This window comes from Eutrigla gurnardus (assembly GCF_963514095.1).
Source record: "Eutrigla gurnardus genome assembly, chromosome: 8".
Taxonomy (NCBI): Eukaryota; Metazoa; Chordata; class Actinopteri; order Perciformes; family Triglidae; genus Eutrigla; species Eutrigla gurnardus.
The window spans coordinates 6,963,443-6,971,223 of NC_139922.1; the positions used below are offsets into that span (position 1 = coordinate 6,963,443).

General features: G+C 41.5%; 1 long non-coding RNA gene across 1 annotated transcript in view; it reads left to right on the forward strand.

Annotated features, from left to right (window-relative positions):
• The window catches only part of LOC311017717, a 77,955-nt gene that overhangs the window by 1,861 nt on the left and 68,313 nt on the right, over positions 1 to 7,781 (forward strand). The window lies entirely within an intron of this gene.

Consider the following 7,781-nt stretch of genomic DNA (forward strand, 5'->3'; position numbering starts at 1 on the left):
GCCTGCCAACCACTTTTTCAAAGTAAGTGTTGAGCCCTGTTACCTGTAGGTTTATTATCTGCAGGATGACGTCAAACTTCCAATCAAAAAGAAAGGAATAGAGCCACAGTTGGAGTTTAATATTGAACACAACTGAACCTCAACAGACTTTGTTAGTCAGGAGACTTTGTTAACCATAACCTGTGTTTCTTAAAGTGAAGCTTGGAGCCTAAACTGGGTCGAACAGTTAAAGATTGAAGACACTGGAGAGTCTTGTATTGCAGTTCACCCCCTCTTCCTCCCTCCTCCTCCTCCTCCTCCTCCTCCTCCTCCTCAAAGTTTGATCCTTCAAACTGTCTGCTTAAAATCTTCCTCCAGGACAAACTGCTTCTTTTAAACATTTATATCTAGGAATAAGTCATTTTTACTAAATACAACTGAACCACTGAGATGTCCCGAAATGAAAGAAAACAAAGTGCCCTAGTTGAATTCTTGGTCAGGCTGTAGCAAACACAGCCTCGCTGATTTCCGAGTATTTGAAGGGATAATCAAGCAGTCACTGTGGGTGGGCGTTTGGGACTTCTATCTCAAGTGTCAATGTTCTCTGTCAACCTCAGAAAAGACATTCTTACGTTGTTGGGTTTGTTTTGTTTTTTTACGAGTACCGGTTTACTTCAAAACCAGACAGCTGCAGAACAGCACCACAGAAAACCTGTACAAAGTAAAAAAAAATAAAAAATAAAAAAAATAGGCAAATGACAATCTTTAGAAAGGTGTGATTTGCTCACTGTTTGATTCCATCCCTTCTGTCTGTTGTCTCTAGTGGGACAGACTGGGAGAATAATCTCTAGCCGTAATCAGAGTGTTCAGACTCCAAAACGTCTCCACCGGCTGAGCAAACGGCTGACACACTTCTATCTCATTTGTCTTTTTTTAGTATTACACAATTACTGTTTTCAATGTCCTGATTCTTCTTAATATTATTATTTTATAGATATATTTTGTAGTGCACGTAAAGTGGTCTTTTATGAAAAGAGATTTTTGTACAATACTCCAACAGCTATGCCTATACTGCACATTCCAAACATGGATGTCAACCACACGGGACCTGATCGCCATCACACACGTTTTATTTGTTCAGCTGTCCAGTCTGATTCTGACATGACAGACATAAGAATTCAAGCTACACGCTGACCTTTGCTGGCCAATAACTGCACTCCTCAGTGAGTGTTACGTCCCTTAAAGGTTATGTTTACACACCGACGTGGTTTTGAAATTGATTTTCCATAAAAAGGACTAAATGTTTTAAGGCTTGAGGAGGCCTTTGAGGAAAGGTCACAGTGATTTTTCTGAGCTCTCAGACTTCACATGGATGCTCCACCTGACAAAGAGCAGCTTGGAACAGAGGCAGTGTCACCTTTCTTACTACAGTACTTAATGAAAAGGTCCAAGCTGCTGTGATAAGCTCTGATATATAGCTTCTGTAAAAGCTGCTTGTCGACTGTGGAGCTTTCAGTGGAAGAGAAGGCACGTTGAAGTCCTGAAGCTGGCTTGTTTTGAAATGAAGTTCCTTTTGTTCGGATTTAAAAAGCTGCCTATCAAGATAAATCTTTTACACATTTCCACTAATTCTAGGAAGCAAATCTGTTTATTAAAAAAAAAAGACATTATCTCAAACTACCGTGAGCGTCACTGTAATTTAGCTCAGGAGTTGAACTTCCCCGTGTGCAAGACGTTCGTTTCATCACGTGTCACTGAGATGTCTCTCATGTCTGAGGGTGGTGCTGATCTTCCCTTCTAAATGTCCCAAGAAAGCCAATAAGCACATTTCCCAAAATGTAAAACTATTCCTTCAAAACTCTAATTTTCACAAATGATGATATGATATATGTTTTGTTTTAGATCTCGTAGTTGCGGCGTTTCAGAACTATTCTTATGCTGCAGCGTTATTAAATCCATGGAGAGGAAAACTGAACTGCTGCAGGGAAGCTTCTAGATTCCAACCTGAGACCATCAGATGAGCTGTGACGCCGGTCAGGTCCCTGAAATGATCACACACACACCTCCTGAGCCAGTCTGGTCAGATGGATACACACACATATTTTAAAAAGAAATGAAAGGAGAGAAAAAAGTAATGGACCTTTTTTTATTTTTCTATAAGGGCAGGGTGTATAGCTACTGTCGAAACTAAAAAATGGCATTCTGAGCCGTTGTGTTTTTTTTCTGTTCCTTTTCCGTGGTGCTTTAGATTCCTTAATTTTCACATTTTTAGCGATATTTGATTCTTTTCTTTTCTCTTTCTGTCTTCACCTGACTTTGTACCAGACTCTTGATTGTCTTGATTTCCTCCACCGGAGCTTGAAACCTCCAGTGATACCAATGTGAAACCTGTATTCTCCTCATAATTTGACTCAGTGGAAGTGTGATGTTTACATGTACAGATTTTTGCAATTCTTTCTGGTTTTTGTTTTTGTTTTGTTTCCTCTCATCTCTCCACCCACCCCTCCCCCACCCCCACCCAAATCCCTGTTTTCAGTTAATCTGGCTCCTTCCTTACACACTGAAGGGAAATGGGACTGCGTCTAAACACAATTATCACCTTTTTCACACATAATCGTATTGCATGAGGGCACATGTTTACATTTTGAATTTTAGTCGGTCACTTTTCTTCACCAGACTCCTGTTCAGATTTTTTGTTTTATTTTAGCAATGCCTTGTTAGCATTCAGTTAGTATTTGTGCTAACGGTGCACCAATGTTTCATTGAAGAATGCTAACAGCTAGTTTGCGTGATTAACGGTTCACTGTGTGCGCGCCAACGGTGGAGAATTTAATTTTCGTCTTTTGGTGAAGAAACGTTATGCGACTGAAATTAAAAAGTGAGCATCCCTGGACGAAGCGGATTGTTTGGAAGTGGGAGGTAGTCGAGCTGCGTGTTTGTTCAGAGTGGGGTGACCTTTGACCTCTCGGCTAACTCCACGGCACACAAAATCACAGTGGGGCCACAAGGACCCTTCACTGGTGTGACCAGGATCCGGTGGAGATGATTCCTCAGTGAATGATAAGCCATTACAGACCCTGTGTGTCGGGTCTCTTAGTCTATTAGTATATTTAGCAAAACTTTAAACTGCATAAGACAAAACTCAACCTCAGGAAGTAAAAAAAAAAAGGACATCACTTTTGTAAAAACACGTCTAACTGAAGGCCCATTTCCCTCTCTCTTTGATACCATATAAATTATATCAAAATTCTTTTTATATTTATTGTGTTTATTATTATATATAACGGTGGATACCCTTTTTTTCAGTACCTGTGACTAAATATATTGATTCTTTAGAAAAGTGTTGATAATATATGTGAAGCAACTTAAACGATTGAGGAAAAAAGAAGAAATGTAGGGTTATTTTTTCTGTTTGTTGACTGCGTTGGAGCGGTACGGGCGTGTTTGTTTAGCCCAACAACAAGAACATATCACTCTGGTCCATGACAAAGAAACCAATGATCGAAAAACTGAGCTTTCTTTTGTGTGATGTCACTGCTAAGGCTGAAATGTTTCTGGACTTTAAAAAAATTGTGACCATTTAGTTATGTTTTTTTGTTTTCTCTCGAGCTGTACGTCACAAAGCTAAATATACTAATAAAAAACAGTGTGCTATCTATCAAACAGAGCAACGCCTTTTCTTTTATATTCCACTCTCACCACATTTGTCCTTTTGAGGTATTCAATATTTCCATCTACTGTTCTACTTCCACCACTGTTTCAAATGAGGGAAATGGAGACAACAATGGTTGAAATTGGTCCAGTACTGAGTGACAGTCCTGTAGACATCTCTAATACCATTAATATCAAATTATACTTGTAAATAAATACTTATAAGTAAATAAGACTTTTATATAAGTCTGAGTAACTGTCAGGAGGTCTTTCTCGTTCCTCCTTCCCTTTTCACTTTTTTAACACCAGTGTCGTAATCTATCCAGAAAATCCTGATTCTTTGAGCTTTAAACTTTATGATGTGGATGATGTGATATGGAGACCGTGTTCTTCAGGCTCCTCCTCCTCGCTGCAGCTTCCAGAGTCAACGCGTACGCTGAGAAACTGAGCTTTTCTCAAACTTAACGCGGCTGCTGCTTAAAAAGCCTAAGATTAGAGCTCAAACTGAAAAGCTTTCATGTTGGATTTGAACCAGTTTTAGTTCCCTGCTACCAGGAGGAAAAAGTGTCTTTGTAGGGGACTATATTTGGTCAGATTAATACACATTTGGTGCTGTACTGAGTATTTGGGGCAGCAGGGCTGTGTATGTGGGACTGAGTCAAGATAAACTACAGAGTGCTTTCTTGGTGATGAAGAAACATTTCACCCAGTGAGGAGCTGTATGGCACACAGGAAGAGGATATTCTACATCAAACTTTGAGGTCCTCTATAGGATACGTTGACTACAAGAAATGATGATCTTTACAAACGGCTCCTCTTTTACTGCATTTTTCTCTGAGGGACTTCAAATGTGATCCCTGTGCTCAATTAACCCTTTCATGCATGAATTATGATAACCTCAGTCAGGATGCGTTTTTGTAGAAATGTATTTGATAAACAAATGAATACATTTATATAATATAGTGTATTGAAATGTGAAATTTTCATGTGAACTATAAAATAATTTAATTTATGCATTCATAACTAAAACACCATTGAGGAATTCACTCTCCTGTATAGATTCCCAAGTCTCTTGCTCACGATTCATCCAGTAATAATTTACACTGAATGATTTTATGGCTACTTTTACTGCAAGGAAACCTACTCTACTGTTTTATAAGCCAGGGCAATGCCTGTCCTTTTCCCTTGAGTTCTATGGTGATGCATCCTCAGCCTCAACTCCCTCACCATCATTTGCATCCTCAGCTCCCTCATCCTCATCTTCCTCAGCATCCTTTCCAGATTCAGTGTCCTCAGCTCCACTGTTACTACTTCTAGCATTTGCTAACCCTTCCTGTTCTGACAGCCCTTCCTCCTCACTGCTACTAGCATCATCATCATCCTCACTTGACTGTGGTAATTCCTCCACTGTCCTGTAGGCCTGTCTATTACGCTCTGCTCCTGAGCTCTACAAAATGTAAAGATTTACAAAAACTTCAAATCACATTCTAAAAACATAAACAAGTTGATTTACAGACAAAAAAAAAGTTACTGGGGATGAAGTTTTTTCAAGAACAGCAGCAGTAATAGACTAATTGTCCATCCATCCATCCATCCATCCATTGTCTTCCGCTTATCCGGGACCGGGTCGCGAGGGCAGCTGCCTGAGCAGGGACGCCCAGACTTCTCTCTCCCCGGACACTTCCCCTAGCTCCTCCGGGAGGAGCTATTCATAGGCTACTAATTGTAGCCTATGAATATTTTTCTTACCTGCAAGGGTCTCTTTTTATAGAAGTTTTGAACATATGAACAGAAAATGAGCAACTTGGAGTTTCTGGCTGTCTGTCGGCCATGTTGGTTTGACATGTTTTTTTTTTGCACTTGGAATGGCTTGCCACTGAGTGGAAGTGTATGAGATGATGCAATAGCGTCCACTGTAGTGGCTGCTATGCAACTATGCCATAAAAAGTCATGAATATACAAAAAAAAACGCTTTTGAAAAAGTGTATACTGTAGTGACCTCTATGCATGAAAGGGTTAAGAGCAACACAACTAAACCTCTCTTCCCAGAGTTGGTAACATCATTTACAGCAGGGGGTCTAATAATCTTATAATCACCTTTTTACCCATCAGTGGAAAACCCATCAGTGAAATCACCTGCTGAGGTAAACAGTTGGACGGACACTCTGCTGACAGCATGCGTCCCCAAACATAACAGGCTCCCAAAGTACCCGCATTAAGGCTGTGTTGACTAAAACTAGTGTAGCACATATTCATGTTAAATGGTCCTTTCACTGCAGGTCCCAGTTTAATCACACTCGTCTCTCAGGTTTGTCTTTTATGAATGCATTTGGAGCTGGAATTCATGAAAGTCTAATGATGCCTGAAGAATGATGTGGTGATGGTGATGATTCCTACTGATTTAGATTCTAAGTGCTCACTTCATCCTACTTTGTGGTGAACGGCTGCAATATATTTGTATCCTGCAGTAATGATGCAGAACTGATGCAGGTTAAAGGCACAAAGGCAGGAAGGAAGGCTATAGGCTTCAGTCATTAGACTGCAGTCTGTAATCTACAATTACCGGTCCTGTTGCATCATCTATACAAACTTCTTTAGGAGCCGCCATTGTTGTTTAGAACAAAGCGGCCTCTCCAGATCACCTGCCACGCCCCTAAGCCACGCCTCAGCAATTAGCTCCTTGCGTGATGCTGATTGGTCCAGTCACTGGCTTTACAGACACAGACGCGTGACTTGAAGCCGGACAAGATCCTGTGATTCCTGTGTGATCTAGTGACATCATGAGAATCAGCTGCCATGCAGGGAAACCTGTCGCCAGCGTGGAGGCATAATAAAAAGCCAGAGGACGACGAGATTCAATAATTGCATCATGTGACTCTACATTTGGTTGTACCCATCATCATCATGGACTGGACTTGGACTGCAACAAATATAATTTTCATTACTGAATAATTTACCTTCTCAATGAATCATTTAGGCTATAAAATATATATATTTAAACGCCTATGATAAGTGCTTGTTTTGTCCGACCAACAGTTTAAAACGTGTGTTTTGAAGATTAGTAATGCTGTTTACCCTAAAGTTCTGCACTACCTATGAATGTTATTGTGTGCCTCTTTTTAGATGGCAGAAGCTAAAATGAGTCATCCTCGTTGTTACTGTTGCAGAATGAGGAGGACAGTTGGAGAAAAATAAAACCTGTGCTCTTAAAGATGTTTTCCACAGATACTGTGCAGACTTTAGGAATAAGGGCTTGAAAAATAGTGCATATAGCTGCCAAATAAGGAAAACTGGGGAAGATGACCTGACTGGGACCCCCATAGGTCTGGACTGAGCCACTAATGTTTACAGCGTTTGGCTCCGCCCCTAAAGTTCATAATGCTTTTTCAAAGATGAAATCCAGTACAAGATCAAAACGTTTAAATACTAGTGTTATTACATTACGTGATTATAAGTCAATATGAATATTTACCTTAAGGGTGCGGTGTCTTCATGGTGCAACAAAGTTAAATAAAAAATACACCAACAGTGCAGAACTTGACTGTAGTACGTGGAAGGTGTTGTTTAGCAAACAGACTCCACCGTTTACTCAACCAAAATGACCTTCAGGGACAACTCCCCACGAGCCACACACACACGCACGCACACACACACACACACACACACGCACGCACACACACACACACACACACACGCACACACACACACACACACACGCACGCACACACACACACACACACACACACGCGCACACACACACACGCACACACACACACACACACGCACACACACACACACACACACACACACACACACACACACACACACACGCTGGTGTGCCCTCCTCCCACTCACCACGCAGGTGTGTGAGCAGCAGGAGCTGTGCGGAGCGCCAAACCCAAACTTTTTACGCACCGCGCCGCTGCTCCACCTCCACCTCCCTCCGTCCCACCTCAGCATCGACTGCTGCAACCATTTTTCTGTTTGCAACAGATTACGATGGATTAACATTTTCTCGGGAGCCATGCTTACACTGTCGGTTTGTCGTGGGTCACGCCACCGAGTCCTCGCGGGGAACCGATCCGACTTGGATGCCCTCCATTGCCGTTTCCGCATTCCCGCAGCCGCCGTGCGCACTGCAGGCGCGGAGC